Below are 19,642 nucleotides of genomic sequence, written 5' to 3'. Positions count from 1 at the left end.
CAGTTCATCCCACTCCGTGAAGACAACCAGCAACTGTTTACTGGAGCCAGAATGAGAGACAGGCGTTGATTGGTTGTTGTTCTTTGTGTGGGTATTAATTGTTATGAATAAGTTTACTGTGCAAAACGTTAGATGTTTTATAAATTAAAATATTGTTACTTTGTTATATGTGTTATCTACTCTTTTTACTATTTACAACTAAAGTACAACCATTTATAAAAGGGTTAACAAACATTTCACGGACAACAAAGGACTGAATTTTTTCTTTTATTATAATTAATAATTAAGCGACAGTCTTAAAATGTACAACTATTCACAAATTAGAGGAAAAACTTTGCTGAGCAGGAGTCCCTGACGGTGCTGCTGGGCTGGATGGAATGCCACAAGAAAGACCCTGGTGTCTTCTGGCTGCCAGCGGGACTCATCAAGGACGGTCCCCAGAGTTTGTTTGGGGGTGCGTGTTGTCTTGTACTTTATAGTACTGATATTAGTCATGAATGGACCGGAGACCAAGGCATAACGTTGACCTTTTACTAGGCATGTCTTCAAGTCCCAACACTCAGGCATGCGCGCTCATTACATATCAAAACCTGCTCACTACATCTCCCCCTTTTACACTGATACTTTCAGGATCTTTACAGAACAATTACATCACATGTTAATAAAGCCTAATGCTGATTTTACCAACAAGGCAGGGGAACAGCTGGCACCTTAAACCTCTCTGTAAACGTGAGCATATGTAGACTGGTTAAATGAACTTCACATCTCACATCTCATATCTAGACACACATTTCACATCTAATATCTAGACACACATTTCACATCTCATATCTAGACACACATTTCACATCTCATATCTAGACACACATTTCACATCTCATATCTAGACACACATTTCACATCTCATATCTAGACACACATTTCACATCTCATATCTAGACACACATTTCACATCTCATATCTAGACACACATTTCACATCTCATATCTAGACACACATTTCACATCTCATATCTAAACACACATTTCACATCTCATATCTAGACACACATTTCACATCTCATTTTCCTTTTCTTTTTTTTAACCTATGAACATATCAAGACAAGTACATAACCTAACTGAGAGGTAGGGTAGACTACCTGATCCTCTCTGTTGTGGTATGGAGGTTATTCTGCTCCGTGTATACTCACAACACTAAACTACAAATTCAGTCTTTTAACAGGCTTGACTGCCCTGCCAGCTCTGGTGTGTAGTCCAGAGTCCGGCTGACTTCCAGACGGTGAAGGCACTACTCTCAAATGAGAACGGTTTCTTCGGAGACTGCCCGTTGAGGTTTGGATCACGTATGAACGTGGTGTCCCTGATGATCCAGAGACGACTCCTGTGTGTGGAACATTCCGTATCCAAACTCTCTGACCTGGCTGGAGTGGTGGTGTCTCCCGTGCTCTATGTCGTCTGTTGTGTCCTTCAGCCTGTTGTCTTTTAAGCTCCTGGTCTTTCAACTCAAAAGCTCTCAAGTCTGGCCATGCTGGTTTGAGAGTGCGTGGACACACCAGAAGGGGTGTTTGGATGTTGTGCCCCATCAGGAGCTGTGCCGGTGATACTCCATGGGCAAGAGGAGTTGCTCTGTACACCATAAGCGCTTTGTGAGGGTCCTCACTCTTCTGCAACAAGGATTTCACAGTCTTTACTGCACGTTCAGCTTCCCCATTGCTTTGAGGGTAACGGGGGCTACTGGTAACATGTTGAAAGTTGTAATCTTTAGCAAAATCTGTGAACTCTGCAGCAGCAAACTGCGGTCCCTTGTCTGTGACGAGTGTATCCAGCATGTATAGTGGTTTTTCCCCAGAAACCGTCAATGGTAAGTGCTGAACTAATGAGGAGCGGAATATCAATACAGATGCAGGAAAAAACGTTTATTACATAGCAGTACAAGCTTGTAATGCTATGTATTATATATATATATATATATATATATATATATATATATATTAGTGGTGGGACTTGATTAAAAAAATTAATCGAATTAATTATAGGCTTTGTAATTAATTAATCGTAATTAATCGCATTTTAATCGCATATCAATATTTGACACCAGAAGCAACATTTCTCAATTCAAACAGGTCTTGCTAGGTGACTAAATCAATGAATAGACACATACAGAAGTTTAAACAACAAAATCCTGTTTGTTTTGTTCAAAACAAGTTTGTTGTGTAAACACAGTACTTTCTGTAAGCCCTGATCTTCTACCACTGAAAGTGGTCTACAGTCCACAGGGATCCGTTTGGCCAGTGAGTTTGTTAATTTATCAGACGTGGACTTACTCATCTTGGCTTTGAACCCCGTCATCTGGTGGAGAGTCGGTGGGCGACTCTGCTTGGTTGTACTAGGAGCACTAGCGTTAGCGTTAGCATTAGCGTTAGCTCCGGTGTTGGTACTAGCTGCAGCGTGTTTAGCATGTAGCTGGTACCGGAGGCCTGAATAACTGCGGTGGAATGCCAACTCTTTGTTGCAGAGTCTGCACACACCAGCGCTCTTATCTGGGCTTCCATCCGACCGCTTTTTAAACGTTAATTTCCCATCCACAGGGCGAAGCAACGCGGTGTCGTCCTTGTCGTCCATCACATCTGTTGCTAGCATACTAACTTGTTAGCCTGATCTACTCCGACTTCCGCTTGACTGACGTCACTCGGTGCATCGGTATAATCCGCATGCCAGAAACGAGTGCACTGAGTAGCGTTCCATGTTGACTGGAGGGTGAAAATAAAATGCGTTAATTTTTTTAACGCCGTTATTTTTCCTATAATTAATTATCGAATTGACGCGTTAAAGTCCCAGCCCTAATATATATATTTTTTTCTATCTATCTATCTATCTATCTATCTATCTATCTATCTATCTATCTATCTATCTATCTATCTATCTATCTATAGATAGATAGATAGATAGATAGATAGATAGATAGATATGTGTGTGTGTGTGTATATATAGTACATATATATATATATACACACACACACACGTGCAGGGCGAGGTGGTGCGAGGCCTTCTACGTCATAGGTAACGTTTTAAAATGAGTTTGATATGAAGATATGTGTTTCTCTATGGGAACAGATAGAAATGCTCTCTTGCACACAGGAGCCCCTGTGCACGCCGCCCGCAGCCATGGCTGTTTCCATCACAGCGTTGCATAAGTGAGGACGCTTCTCATCCTCTTTCAGATATGACATAATGAGTCAGAACCTGTGTGACACGGAACAAGTCTGGAATCCAGCCTCAGTCTTCAGCTCTGCCGAGACCACAAACTTCCAGCAGCCAGTCCGCTGGTGGACGCAAACCTTGTTTTGTCCACCTACATGGTGTCGTCTATAGTAGGCAGAGTCGGCCACTCATCAAACACGTTTAACTCCTCTGTGCTTTGTACTGTACCATCGCTCCCTCCAGTGGACACAACATGTCATTACAGATGAGCCTGTTCAGAGTCCCAGTGTTGCTCTATCAGGAATCAGCAACAACTTATTGTCATTTCTATCACGTGCTTGCATACACAAAACGACATTTGGTTTCACCCAGCCCACAGCAGTGCAACACAAAAGATAAGAACACATACGACACCACCAAAAACATACAAAAACGGAGAGAACAAAGAAACGCACACACACAAACAGTTAACAAGACAATCCATTCAGAGCAACACAGTCCAACAATCCCGCTATCCAGAGAGCGAACGCAGCCAGGACGACTGTGGGAACTGCCGGTCTGCATGGGCTAGCAGTTAGCTTAGCCTGCCCCGCTTCCACGTCCTGTCAGACCGCCCTCGGTGCTTCCTCTTCGGGTGCAGCTCCAGGCAGGGCCGCGGTCCCTGGGCCCACCGGGCAGGGCCGCGGTCCCTGGGCCCACCGGGCAGGGCTGCGGTCCCTGGGCCCACCGGGCATAGCAGACCAGGCTCTCCCAGCCGATCCAGCGGGGGGGGGGGGGTGTCAGAATAAAAACTTCACACGATGACGCAAACTGACGTGGACGAGGAGGCTGCATGGTCGGTCCTGGGCGAGGCTCCCACACCACACGCTGCATGTGTGCTAACATACAGCAGGTTTGGTGTTGCTATAAGAGTCATTGGGTAACTGGGGGTACAAGCCACATAAAGAAGTGAACAACGAACGTGTTTTCTCAATAAAACCATCAGTGGTGAAGCTAAAATATTCCTCAGAGTAGTACATACCCACCAGCGTACACACAACAGTACACCCCACCTTTATTTCACTAAGAAACTGGAGTACACCAAGTACAGTTCAAGGGAAGTTCAAGTATATGTACTAGTGGTATACCTGTGTAAGTATACTTAAGTATGATGTTGTTTGGTATATCTCTGATAAGTAGTTAGAAAGTACACTGAAAGTATACCCACTGATGTTCAGTTTAAAATAACAGGGCATGTGAATAAAGTAGTTTTTGGGGTGCACGTTAACCACTTGTGGGGTGTTGTGAGGGAACGGGTGTGTTTGCCTGTTAGTCTGTCAGCTATGCTGTGGACAAACTGCAGGCCGTTACACACGCCGGCTGAAGGGTTGACTTTAGCTAACACACCATGTGAGGAGTTCTGGTGTGCCATGACTGTTTAAAGTTGTGGTGAATATTTGGCAGAGGAGCCACGCATGTGTGTGTCTGTGTGTATGTGGAGAGGACAAGCATGTGTGGGTCAGTGTGTATGTGGAGAGGACAAGCATGTGTGTGTCTGTGTGTATGTGGAGAGGCCAAGCATGTGTGTGTGTATGTGGAGAGGACAAGCATGTGTGTGTCTGTGTGTATGCGGAGAGGACAAGCATGTGTGTGTCTGTGTGTATGTGGAGAGGACAAGCATGTGTGTGTGTATGTGGAGAGGACAAGCATGTGTGTGTCTGTGTGTGCGGAGAGGACAAGCATGTGTGTGTCTGTGTGTACAAGAGGATAACGGACAAGACAAATCAAACAACACAACACGTGGCAAGAGAGAAAGAGAAGAACAACAGGAGGGAGAGAAGTGGACTGAGAAAAAGGGAAAACAAAACAATATTTTACATTTAAACACACAACACACAACACACAACACACAATCCTCACAACACACTCATCATCAGTCTTCTGCAGAACAACCTCCTGCATGTCCGTCCTACCGGTCATAAATAATCACCTCCTGCTGGGCGAGGAGAAACCCTAACATCAGATCACGAGGCATGAAGGTGTCCTGTTCATCCCTGTCTACTTGTAAGTTCAAATACTGTCCCATGGAGATTATTGTGTACTTGTTCCACTTGTGTCAGGATGCGAGCATCGAGAAACTAATTCTGCCCCAAAACCACATACACACTATATGGACAAAAGTACTGGGACACCTGGCCGTCATACCTACAGGAGCCTTTATGACCTCCCATTCTAACTCCAGAGGCACTCATATGGAGGTGGTCCCTCCTTTGCAGCTGGAACAGCTTCCACTCTTCTGGGAAGGCTTTCCACAAGATGTGGGAGTGTGTCTGTGGGAAGGTTTGCCGTGTCATCCAGAAGAGCATTTGTCAGGTCAGGCACTGATGTTGGACGAGAAGACCTGGCTCACAATCTCTGTTCTAGTTCATCCCAGAGGTGTTCGACGGGATTGAGGTCAGGGCTCTGAGTGGGCCAGTCAAGTTCTTCCACACCAAACTCACCCAACCGTGTCTTAATGGACCTTGCTTTGTGCACTGGGGCCCAGTCATGCTGGGACAGAAAAGGGCCCTCCCCAAACTGTTCCCACGAAGTAGGAAGCATAGAATTGTCCAACATGTCTTGGTATGCTGAAGCATTAAGATTTGCCTTCACTGGAACTAAGGGGCCTAGCCCAACCCCTGAAAAACAACCCCATACCATTACCCCTCCTCCACCAAACTGTACAGTTGGCACAATGCAGTCAGGCAGGTAACGTTCTCCTGGCATCCGCCAAACCCAGACTCGTCCATCAGACTGCCAGACAGAGAAGGGGGATTCGTCACTCCACAGAACACGTTTCCACTGCTCAAGAGTCCAGTGGCAGCGTGCTTTACACCACTCCATCCGACGCTTGGCATCGTGCTTGGTGATGTAGGGCTTTCATGCAGCTGCTCAGCCATGGAAACTGTAGAGTGATGGTGTGGTCACTTTAAATTACAGGCGAGTACTTATGACGTATACAAGTGGCCACCTCAACAAGTGGGGACCTCAGTGGTAACGCAGCACGGAGGGGTGATTGAGGCAGTTGAAGGGTGTACGACTTAACCGGTCTACTGGGGAGTTTATAGGCACGTTACATGGTGTCAGAAGTCGGATAATGGCTCAAGGGCTTCGTCGCATCGACCCCTTAATTTTCGATGACAATATTGCCGATAACTGGCGGAAATTTGACAAGGAGTGGAGAATTTATTGCAACGCGGGGCTGTCGGATGAATCCAAGAAAGTGCAAGCCTACACGCTCCTGAACCTCGCCGGTCCCGAACCTCGCCGGTCCCGAACCTCGCCGGTCCCGAGGCTGTTGAAAAAGCGGAATCATTCATTTACGAAGACGGAGAAAGTCACGAAGATCCACAGGTTCCGCTGGAAATGTTTGCTGAATTGTGCTTGCCTGCAAAAAACACCATTATGGGCAGGCATGCGTTCAGCACCGCTAGTCAAAAGCCCGGTGAGTCAGTTCAAGCTTACATCTCCACCTTGGAAATACTGGCTCAGAAATGTGATTTTGGCGCGCTCCGCGGCGACTTGATAAGGGGTCGCATTGTGTGTGGCACAGAAAGTGACTTTGTCCGCAAGCAGCTGCTCCATGAAAAGAATCTCACGCTGGAGTTAGCGATAAGTACCTGTATGCTCCATGAACAGTCAGAAAAGAGCTCCAATGAGTTAAAGAAAGAAGCGGATGTGTGCACTATTCAGAAAACTCGCTGTGGCAACTGCAATGGACAACACGCTCCTGACCGTAGTAAATGTTATGCATTCAATAAACAATGCAAGAGTTGTGGCAAACTCAATCATTTTGATAACTGCTGCAGATCCACACCAGCATGGCCCATAGTTGGCGCTAAAGCTCCCAGTCAATACAGAAAAAGACAGCCAGATAGAGTGAACGAATTCACCACACAACCAGACAGTGCTTTGGATGATACTTCTTATTGTGATCCAGTTGATTCACCCACTCAGAAAGGAGAAATCTTCACAACGCTGAAACTGAAAAGTGGAAAGGGGCAACTGAAGGTAAAAGTGGACACTGGTGCCAAATGCAATGTGATGTCCAAACGCATGTTGCATGCAGTTGACTGCACAATCCCTGTGAATGCAGATGAAAGAGTCAATCTTGTGGCCTATGGGGGGAGACAATTAACACAGAGGGCACAGCAATACTACACTGTCTGCAGGGGCAGTTCAAATGTCATGTGGTCAATAGGGATGTGAGACCATTGCTAGGACTACAAGACAGTGTTGCCATGGGACTCATACACCTTGGACCTGACATCCACACCCTACAACAAGAAGCACCAGAGGTATGGGAATACAAAGACCTGTTTGATAGCAACACTCTAGGTAAATTATCAGTCATATTTCACATGAGGCTAGACGACACTATTGGTTCTCCAATGTGTGCACCTCACAAGGTTCCAATAGCCATGAAAGAAAAGGTTAAGGCAGAGCTTGATCGAATGACTGCACTTGGTGTCATAGTGCCAGAAAATGAAGCTACAGAATGGGTGTCCGCCATGGTTGCAGCCAAGAAAAAAGACGGAACTGTGAGAATTTGCATCGACCCAGTGCACCTGAACAAGGCCCTTCTCAGACCACGTCACCCCCTGAAATCTATCGAACAAGTCATTGCAGACATGCCTGGTGCTAAAGTTTTCAGTATTCTGGATGCCAAATGTGGTTTTTGGCAGATCCCTCTTGATGAAGCTTCCTCAAAGCTTACAACTTTCATGTCACCCTATGGCCGCTATAGGTTCGTGAGAATGCCATATGGCATCTGCACAGGCAGCGAGGTGTTCCAACATGTGATAGAGCAACTGTTCTCTGAACAAACTTGTGATATTGTGGTAGACGATATGTTAGTCTGGGGACGTACAATGCAAGAACATGATGATCATCTGAGACGGGTATTGAACAGAATTCGGGCCATCAACTTGAAGCTCAATCCCGACAAATGCAAATTCAGTCCACTGTGTCCACTACGTTGGCCACCTGCTAACCGTCGATGGTGTCAAGCCAGACCCTGAAAAAATTAAAGCAGTTTTGCGACATGGCAAAACTGCAGGCCAAAAAAAGCCCTGCAGCAGTTCTTAGGTATGACAAACTATCTGTCAAAGTTTATCCCTCAATACAGTGAGGTTACTGGTCCCCCGAGACAACTGATACACCAAGATGTGCAGTGGACTTGGCATGAAGCCCATGATGCGGCATTCAACAAGCTAAAACCACCAGCGACAAAACCACCAGTTCTACAGTTCTTTGACATATTGAAGCCAGTGGTCATATGAGCTGATGCATCACAACATGGTCTGGGTGCGGTGTGTCTCCAGCAAGGGAAGCCTGTGGCATTCGCATCACATGCCCTCACACCCACTGAGTCAAGGTATGTACAGATTGAAAAAGAAATGTTGGCTCTCATCTTTGCAACCAAGAAGTTCCATGATTGCATCTATGGACATCCTGTCACAGTTGAAACCGACCACCAGCCTTTAATAACAATTCTGAGGAAACCGCGTCACACCGTGTCACCTCGTCTGCAGGGCATGATGTTGAAATTACATCACTACAACCTGGATGTGATTTATAAATGCGGTAAGAAACGTTTTGTTGCTGATGCTTTATCACGTGCACACCTACCGATGACTGAGCCTGCACTTACTGATGACCTGTTGGATGTCATGACGGTCCAAGTGCTCTCCTCACCTCGCACAGATGAACTGAGAAATGCTGTGGAGAGGGATGTAATGTGTCAACAGCTCTCTGACATTGTCCTGCACGGCTGGCTTAACATCTCAAGAGAATTACCCCATGCTCTACATCCCTTATTTTCAATGAAGGAAGAGTTGACTGTCGAAGATAGACTTCTGCTCCATGGACAGAGACTAATAATACCCCCTGCACTGCAAAAGTTCTATGTTGGACAGCTGCACCAAGGCCATCCCGGTATCGATGCCACCAAACGCAGAGCTCGGGAGACCATGCACTGGCCCTCAATGTACACATACATTGAGAGGGAGGTGTCTCGCTGTGCGGCCTGCAATGCTCTCACACCTCACCACACAAAGGAACCAGTGCACCTTCATGAAATCCCAGACCTTCCATGGTCATTCACTGCAGCAGATATATTCGAATGCCATGCCAAAATGCATTTAGTGGTTGTGGTATCTTACTCGGGGTGGTTGGAGCTGGACTACCTCCCTGATATGAAAAGCACCACAGTCATCGCAAAGCTGAAGCGACACTTCGCAACACATGGTGCTCCTCATACCCTCATGACTGACAATGGGACCCAATTCACTGGTAAGGACTTCTCAGACTTTGCACAGACGTGGGACTTCAGACACATGTGGAGTAGTCCTCATTTCCCGCAATCAAATGGCCTTGCTTAGCGTGCTGTACGATACGCTAAGCACCTCCTGGAAAAGTGCTACTGTGATGGCACGGACATCCAAGCTGCTCTCCTCCATGCTCGCAACATTCCCCGTGATGGACGCCCCTCTCCCACTCAGTGCCTTCTGTCCAGGTGGACCAGACCATTCATACTAGTGACCAAAGCCATGCTGCAGACGGCCATCCACACTAATGTGAAAGCCACTATCACAAAAAAGAGAACGAGGGGGAAAGCATATCATGACCACAATGCCCGGTGCCTCCCTGCATTAAGTTCATGTCAAACCGTCAGGGTGCAAACTGCACGTGGTTTTGACAGGTTAGCAAGAATAGAGGGCCCAGCCCCTCAGCCTAACAGCTACATAATAACATCTCAAGGAACCAACTACATCAGGAATCGGCGACACCTTCTCCGAGGTGATGAACCCACACCGGCCATCTCTGAGGATGACTTGCCACAAATTCCCGCTTCAGCAGCACCTGATAGAGAAGCTGTCTGTGCTGACACCGCACCACTCACACCGTCCATTGCCACACCAGAAATCACCTCAAGTGATTCAGGTGGTAGACCACCTGTAATGACTCGCTCAGGAAGAGTCAGCCACCCCAACCAGCATTACCGAGATTACATCACCACTTAGCCCCAGTGACTGATAAAACTAATGTGTGCAATCTGAGAAATATTGTTCTTCCAGTGATGATTACTGAGTTTCCTTGTTAGTTACTCTGTACATAATTTGTTACACATGCCATCTCCTCTTTTTCTAGTGGGTGAGTTTGTCAGGTTCTTGTTATGTGCTGTACCCCAATCATGCTGTTGTGTTCAGGGATCTGTGCCATTCAAGTTATGCAACATAGCGGTTGCTTGTGTTGCTGTACAGTATCTTGTGTTACATCTAGAAGAGGGGGTCACTTTAAATTACAGGCGAGTACGTAAGACATACACATGTGGCGACCTCAGTGGTAATGTAGCACGGAGGGGTGATTGAGGCAGCTGAAGTGTGCACAACTTAACTGGTCTACTGGGGAGTTTATAGGCACGTTACGATACCCATTCCGTGAAGCTCCCGGCGCACAGTTTTTGTGCTGATGTTAATGCCAGAGGAAGTTTGGAACTCTGCAGTTATTGAGTCAACAGAGCGTTGGCGACTTTTACGCACTATGTGCCTCAGCACTTGTTGACCCTGCTATGTGACTTTACGTGGTCTGCCACTTCGTGGCTGAATTGCTGTTGTTCCTAAACGTTTCCACTTTTCATTAATATCATTTACAGTTGACCGTGGAATGTCTAGCAGGGAAGAAATTTCATGAACTGACTTATTGCAAAGGTGGCAGGCTATGAGAGTACCACGCTTGAATTTACTGGGCTCTTCAGAACGACCCATTCTTCCACGAATGTTTGTAAGTGCAGCCTGCATGGCTAGCTGCTTGATTGTATACACCTGTAGGCCAGTGTGATTAAAGAGCTCTTCTGTTTTTATGGGATTGCCAAGAGTAGAGCGAGTCTCTACCACCCACAGGGCCACGCTCAGTGTGAGCGCTTTAATCACACAATGGATGAAATGTTAAGGTCTCTCCCAGCGGAAAAGAAAAGGAACTGGAAGGACCATCTGCCAGAGTTCCTCATGGCATATAATAGACATGTCCATTCCTCCACTGGATATGCCCCATTTTACTTACTTTTCAGAGGGGACGCTCGACTTCCGAGACATCCTAGGAGGCAAAGACCTGGAAATTAGCGATGTTGATGTAACCCTGTGGTTAAATTATAGGCCTTAGATATATGACATTGCACTATTAGATAAGAGTTTGGCCTATGTTTGTTATTTTGTATACCTTTTGAATATGAATATATTATATTGTTGATATTGTTCTGCAAAACAGTTGTTTACCAATGTGAAATGCATTTACTTTTATTGCTGAAAACTTACCATTGTTGTGATTGGTTGGCTGTGGAGAGAATAACTTACCTTGAATGTGATTGGTTGAGAGGGCAGCGGGGAACGTCAGCGCGAGCAGACTGAACGGGGAGAGATAGCAGGTCACTCGTCCCTTGTGTGAGCAAAACGGAGCAGTTTGATGTCGAGTTGTTATATGCTATTTTGCGGTGAGAGAAATGTAATTGAAGTTTAGTGAACAGTGATGTGTGCGGGTGTCTGACCGAGACCCATCCCGGGAACTGTTTGTGTGAACTGTGGAGACAAACTGACCACTCGTCAGTCCCATATGTGGACCCAGCGACGTTACGGAGCGAGCTAGCCAGTCGGTGTTCGTTGCTAGCACAGCAAGACGCGCGAATGGACTGGATGCGGTAAGGGGCTCTCCCCACAGTGAGTCGGGCCGTCTTCTAGTTTAGCGAAGTAACGTTATCAGTACAGTGTAGTGGTGGGTTCATGCGACCATCGAGGAACGCAGAAGGAGTCGTCTGTTGCCGTGTTGGGCTGCCGAGGCGAGCGCACGGTTCGACCGTGAGATGGTGCTAACGGCTAACTAGCCAGTTACCTAGGAGGGCTGCCGGCCTGACGTTCGCTGCTGCGCTGCGGCGGGAAGCGCGAGACGAAGAGGAGCATTCATTCATTGTGAGTACAAGTTGGATATGCGGGCTCCCAAGGGGAGCGAAGAGGGCTGTTTAGGGTCCCCACGTACCCGATAAAGAAACAGGCCTGCAACTGGGGGTTGACTTTCTTTTATTTTATTGCCGGCTTAGTTATAGGGTTATTGAGCTGTATGCTAATGTGTTAGTCTGATTAATTTGTGTCTATCTGAATGCAGAGGCTCATTAGCCATTGAGGCTTATCACTTTCATTCATTCTAATAATTATCACTCATAATACATTTGTATATATAATTCAATGCACCTGTGCGAGTGTGGATTATTCATGTGTGTTTATTCCTGTGGTGTCTAGACCATGTTAGATTGCCTTAAAGGGGTCATATGCCATATTTGAGCGCCTTAAAGGGGTAGTCAACTTTTTAGTTGGAGTTACCAGATGACACTGTAAGACATTTAGAGCCTTTAGAACATACTTCAAACACATAAAAAGCGAAGTTAACATACTTCAATATTTTATTGGATACCGAGTTGTATAGAGAACTCAGGAGCGTTGTCCTTGACAGTTAAAAAAGGATAGATAGCGCTACATAAATGGAGGCACCACTGGGATCTTTTTATGTGTTTAGCTGTATGTAAGACCAGTACATTTAAGTCCAAGTCATTAAATTAGTCATTAGTCAGTTACCTGAGCCAATAAATTAGAATTTAGTCTTTATTAGTGAGTTTACATAAAGATACAAGACAACAAGCAAACATGGAGTTAGTTAGTGATCTAAAGAGCTGGTGCAGAGGTGAGGGCCTGCAAGAGGACCGTGCAGTAATGGTTCTAGCACCTGAAGATACCGAAACTGCCAAAGTTGAAGAAGCCATGGAAACCATCAAGTGTTTGGGAAGAGTACGAGTTAGAGGAAGGAGGTTCAGTACGAAGCTAAGGAAGCGGATGGTGCTGTGTGAGTGTCGAGAGAGCGTCAGGTCAGAGACTGTCCCCCCTGAAGTGCTACCTATCGAAGGACAAGAGGCGTGGCCCATCGTCATGGTAGGGGAGCCGGAAGCTACAGTTGAAGACTTCAATAGTAAATTGAGAGCCTTACTGCGAGCTGAGGGGAAGACAGAAGAGGACCTGTAGGCTTTCGTCACCACTACTCCACCCGCAGCCGAAACCCTATCAGCCACTGAAGCACTCCTGCGAGTGGTCAGCGTCCTACTCGATAAAACCTCCAAGCCTTCCTCAGACAGTGGTGGCTTCCGGCGACTACGGATCTTCTCAGGAAACCTACCCACGCCAGCTGGTGAAGAGCCATTTGATCACTGGCTAGAGCAAGCCCAACTCATGGTTGAAGAGATGGACTGCAGCGGCAAGGAGAAAAGGCGACGGATCATGGAAAGCCTCAAAGGGCCAGCATTGGAGACAGTCAAAGCTGTGCGAGTGTCCGACCCCAACATGAGTCCTGCAATGTGCCTGGAAGGGCTGGAGCGCGCGTTCGGAACAGCAGAGTCAGGGGAAGATCTGTATTTCTCCTTCCGCTTACTACAGCAGAAACACATAGAGAAGTTGTCCGAGTTCCTGAGACGCCTGGAGAGTTCCCTTACCAAAGTAGTGCAGAAGGGTGCACTTCCAGCCGACCGGGCTGACCGTGCCCGTGTAGAGCAGCTACTTCGAGGCGGGATCGAGGCTGTCTGATGCTCATCCGGCTCAGACTGAGAGAAAGGACGAACAAGCCTCCCAACTTCGTGGATCTGCTCAGCGAAATCCGCAGTGAGGAAGAGTATGAAGCCTCTCGGAGTAAACTGAACCCCTCAGTGCAGACTATCCACGCCAAACATGATAATAGCAAGCAGGACGAGATCCAGAACCTGAAAGCCGAAATCAAGGAGCTAAGGTCAATGTTCGCTACCATGTCAACAAAGGGCCCCTCTGTCGCTGAAGAGGTTAACATCGCCAAAGCCAAACAGGAACACTGGCAGGATCCTGAAGTGTCAGCCCTAAAGAAGCAAGTCAAGCAGCTGCAGCATAAACTCTCACACCGACAAGTCAGTCCCCTAGAGAACCAAGCAGCAGTTATGACACTGGAGACGACACGCCCTGTACGTCACAGGCCCCAAGGGCCTCGCAGTGGCTCCGATGAACACTTCTGTTACCGGTGTGGTGAAAGCGGCCACTTCGCTGTTAAATGTCGAAACGCTGAGAACCAGAGCAAGGTGATTCAGAAGCTGATCCAGTAACGGAAGAGAGGCCAAGTCACGAGCCAGAAGCCTCCCAGTGATAGTTCTACTGGTAATGTGACTGTCACGTCCAAGAAAAGTGCTGTTGATGTACAGCGAGGCCCAAACCTGCCAACAGGCTTAATCGGAGCCCCATCTTTCGAGCCAGTGAAGGTGAACGGACATCTGTCTACTGCCCTACTAGACAGTGGCTCTCAGGTCACCATACTCTTTGAAGGCTGGTACAAGAAGTACATACCTGATGTACCCATCTACCCAGTAGACGGCCTAGACATCTGGGGTTTGAGTGAGTCCAGCTACCCCTACAGAGGATACGTTGTGGTGGAGATGAAATTCCCACAGAAAGTCACTGGTGCCCCTGAGGAGATCTCCGTGCTCGCCCTGATCTGCCCGACACCGAGAGGCCCAGAGCAAACACCAATCATTGTGGGGACCAACGCCAAGGCCAATCTACCTAAGCGTCTCGCACGTCTGTATGGAGAAATGGTGGATGTGCACCTCGCCCAAACCATTGGAGTAAGAAGATGGATGCTGGGACAAAGACCGGACCAAACCTCCCGCTACACGATACGGAAGATGGAGACCATGGAGTGGGATATGTGAAGTGGCTAGGTCCAGGCTCGCTCATTCTACCGCCTGGGGCCAGCCGTGCGGCTAGCTGCAAAGCAGAGTTCACCCAGCCAGTGGAGAAAGAGATCCTGATGATGGATGACTCTCCTACCAAACCCCTCCCTGCCGGCGTGCTACTGACGTCAATAGTAGTGCCCAGCTATGATGTTGACCCCAAACAGTTCACAGTCCTGCTGCGGAATGAGTCACTCAAAGAAGCCATCATACCTGCTGGAGCAGTACTGGGTCACGTGTATGCCACAGATGTCGTTACCTCCACCCACAAAAAAGAACCAAATTCAGTGGAGTGGGATGCCAGCGAGATTGACTTCGGTGACTCGCCACTACCTCAGGAGTGGAAGGAGCGACTCCGCACGAAGCTCACACAACGTGCGGATGTCTTCTCCCTACACGAATGGGATGTTGGCTTGGCCAAAGGCGTGGAGCACAGTATCAGGATGTCGGATGAGCGACCCTTCCGTGAGCGGTCCAGACGCCTCGCCCCAGCTGACATTGATGACGTGAGACGACATATGCAAGAGCTGATAGCAGCAGGCATTATCAAGGAGTCCCGAAACCTCTACGCATCACCCATAGTGATCGCGCGGAAGAAGAATGGGAAAGTGAGGATGTGCATCGACTACCGCACCTTGAACAGTCGAACCATCCCCGATCAGTACACAACCCCTCGTATTGACGATGCACTGGACTGCCTGTCCGGAAGCCAGTGGTTCAGCGTACTGGATCTAAGAAGCGGATACTATCAAATCGCCATGAAGGAGGAAGACAAGGAGAAGACGGCGTTCATCTGCCCACTGGGGTTCTACCAATTCGAGAGAATGCCCCAGGGGATCACCGGAGCTCCCGCCACGTTCCAGCGGCTCATGGAGAAAGCCGTGGGTGACATGAATCTCCTGGAAGTGCTCGTCTACCTCGATGATTTGATAGTCTTCGGAAGGACCTTGGAGGAACATGAGGAGAGGCTCGTCAAAGTCCTCGACAGGCTGCAAGAGGCGGGGCTGAAGATCTCTCTGGACAAGTGTCAGTTTGGCCAGAGCAAAGTCAAGTACGTCGGGCACATCGTATCTGCTAACGGTGTCGCCACTGATCCAGCCAAGATCGAAACAGTCACCACCTGGCCCCAGCCTACTGACCTGAAGACTCTGCGATTCTTCCTCGGCTTCTGCGGATACTACAGACGGTTCATCGCCAACTACTCCTCCATCGTCAGGCCCCTGACCGAGCTGACAAAAGGATACGCCCCAAAACAGCACGGAAAGAGAGCTGCGAAGGACTCCAAGAAAGTCTACCTGAAGGAGTCTGAACCCTTCGGAGAGCGATGGGACCTGGCCTGCACTGCAGCATTCCACCAGATCATCACTTGTCTCACCCACGCGCCCGTCTTGGCGTTTGCTGATCCCAACAAGCCCTATGTCCTTCATGTGGATGCCAGTCTAATGGGATTGGGAGCCGTCCTGTACCAGGAGTACCCAGAGGGGTTGAGGCCGGTGGCGTTTGCTAGCCGGAAGCTGTCCGCATCTGAGATGAACTATCCCATCCATCAACTGGAGTTCCTGTCCCTCAAATGGGCAGTGGTGAACAAGTTCCATGATTACCTCTACGGAGCCAGATTCACAGTATGAACTGATAACAATCCCCTCACGTACGTACTCACTACAGCCAAGCTCAACGCCACAGGGCATCGGTGGCTGGCCGATCTGTCTACCTATGAGTTCGACATCCGCTACCGACCTGGGAAAAGCAACATCGACGCCGACCTGCTGTCGAGGCAAGAGAGGGGTGAAGAGAAGCAAAGAGACTGGGAGACCATCTCACAAGCTGGCGTGCAGTCAATCTGTCGACGAGTAAGCGTTCTGAGCTCCCCAAAGACATCTCCGAGATATGCAGAACAGCTAGGAGCTCGTCCTGAAAGTGTCCCTGAGCTCTACGCCTTCCCCACGCACGTGGATGTGAGTGCGATAGGACAGATGTCCAGGTCCGAGCTTAAAGCCGCACAGAAAGAGGATCCTATGATAGGACTGACGATCCAAGCTCTGAAACACGGCCAATGGCCAGAGGATCTGGAAGCCAATCCAGATGTGAGCCAGATGAAAAGGAAGCTGGGAAGACTACAACTGAGAGACGGCCTACTCGATCGCATTAGCAAGAGACCATCAGGAGAAGAGTCCTCTCAGCTGGTGCTGCCTGCCGTGTTCAGAGGTGTCGTGCTAAAGTCCTTACACGATGATATGGGACATCTAGGCATCGAGAGAACAACTGACCTGCTGAAGGCAATATTCTACTGGCCGAGAATGGCAGGAGAGACAGAGCAGTATGTCAAAAACTGCGGGAAGTGTGTCTCACGGAAGAGTCCCTGTCAGAGAGCTGCGCTGCTCCACCAGATCCGGAGCAATGGGCCAATGGACTTAGTCTGTATAGACTTCCTCTCCGTGGAGCCAGACTGCAAGGGTATTGGCAACGTGCTAGTGGTCACTGATCACTTTACCCGCTATGCACAAGCCTACCCAACGAAGAACCAGAAGGCGCTCACAGTCGCAAACGTTCTCAACGAGAAGTTCTTCGTAAACTATGGTCTGCCAGCAAGGATCCATTCAGACCAAGGCCGAGACTTCGAAAGCCAGACAATCAGAGAAATGCTGAAAGCGATGGGGATACGAAAGTCCAGGACCTCTCCCTACCACCCACAAGGAGATCCACAACCAGAACGGTTCAACCGTACCCTGCTGTCCATGCTAGGCACACTGAATCCAGAGAAGAGGAGGCGGTGGAGTGAGCAAGTGCCCCACGTTGTGCATGCCTACAATGCCAGTAAGTCTGATGCAACCGGCTACTCGCCCTGCTACTTACTATACGGGAGAGAGGCAAGGCTGGCCGTGGATGTGTGTTTCGGGACGTCTCCCGATGGCTATGATGTCGGTCACCACTCACGCTATGTGGCTAGACTCAAAGAAGATCTGCAGAAGGCATACCAACTGGCCTCTGCTACAGCCGACAAAACACACCAGAGGAACAAGATAGCCTATGACAGCAGGGTGGGATCACAAACCCTGGAACCCGGCGACAGAGTGTTGGTGAAGAATCTCGGACTCAAAGGCAAGCACAAACTCCAAAGCCGCTGGAAAGAGATTCCTCATGTGGTTGTGAGTCAGATGCCAAACTTACCTGTCTACAGAGTGAAGCAGGAGGATGGAAACGGAGGAATCAGAACATTGCACCGAGATCATCTCTTACCTATCGGGCAGCAAGTCAGAATGCAAAGAGAAGAGAGCGACCACAGACCACCACCAAAGCCAAAGACAAGAGCCGACACAAGAAAGAAGCAACAAACCAAACAGTCTCAAACAGTCAGTACAGAAGAAGAGGATAGTGAAGAGGGCTTGACCGACTCATCTACAGAGTCTGAGTATGAGAGACCGATACCAAGACCCTACAACACTTACCCGGAAGATGTCCTGAACAAGCGTAGAGCTGCACGGGAACAAGCAGTTATCCCTCAGGAGGAAGAGGAACCTCCTGGTGCTAGAACTGAAGAGAATAATGACGAAGACCCAAATGATGACAACAATGACGAAGACCAAAGTGAAGAAGAAGAAGAGAGGGAGAATGGGGCTGAAGAAGAGTTAGCTCAAGAGTCAGAGTCTGACATAGATGAGGGCCAAGCTAGCAGCGTAGATGAGGAATCTAGTCCCCAAAGACAACCAGTAGGTAGGCCGAAGAGGTTAGTAAAGCCAGTCGTAAGACTTACCTATGATGAGCCAGGAAAAGCCAGCGATACGCCTATAACTATAGTACACAGAGGTGTCACTATCAGGATAGGAAAGATTAGTGCACCACACTTAGTTTATACCCTCAGATGTTCAGAGACCTTACTAGTTAGATTTAGGTGAATGAGGGCATGCACACGTTCAGTAGGGGGAGGGTGTAACCCTGTGGTTAAATTATAGGCCTTAGATATATGACATTGCACTATTAGATAAGAGTTTGGCCTATGTTTGTTATTTTGTATACCTTTTGAATATGAATATATTATATTGTTGATATTGTTCTGCAAAACAGTTGTTTACCAATGTGAAATGCATTTGCTTTACTGGAAACTTACCATTGTTGTGATTGGTTGGCTGTGGAGAGAATAACTTACCTTGAATGTGATTGGTTGAGAGGGCAGCGGAAAACGTCAGCACGAGCAGACTGGACAGAGAGAAGGAGGTCTCTCGTCCCTTGTGTGAGAAAAACGGAGCAGTGTGATGTCGAGTTGTTATATGCTATTTTGCGGTGAGAGAAATGTAATTGAAGTTTAGTGAACAGTGATGTGTGCGGGTGTCTGACCGAGACCCATCCCGGGAACTGTTTGTGTGAACTATGGAGACAAACGGACTACTCGTCAGTCCTATATGTGGACCCAGTGACGTTACGGAGCGAGCTAGCCAGTCGGTGTTCGTCGCTAGCACAGCAAGACGCGCGAATGGACTGGATGCGGTAAGGGGCTCTCCCCACAGTGAGTCGGGCCGTCTTCTAGTTTAGCGAAGTAACGTTATCAGTACAGTGTAGTGGTGGGTTCATGCGACCATCGAGGAACGCAGAAGGAGTCGTCTGTTGCCGTGTTGGGCTGCCGAGGCGAGCGCACGGTTCGACC

Source organism: Lampris incognitus, chromosome 17, assembly GCF_029633865.1.
Source record: "Lampris incognitus isolate fLamInc1 chromosome 17, fLamInc1.hap2, whole genome shotgun sequence".
In the NCBI taxonomy this organism is placed as follows: Eukaryota; Metazoa; Chordata; class Actinopteri; order Lampriformes; family Lampridae; genus Lampris; species Lampris incognitus.
This window is presented reverse-complemented; position numbering follows the sequence as displayed.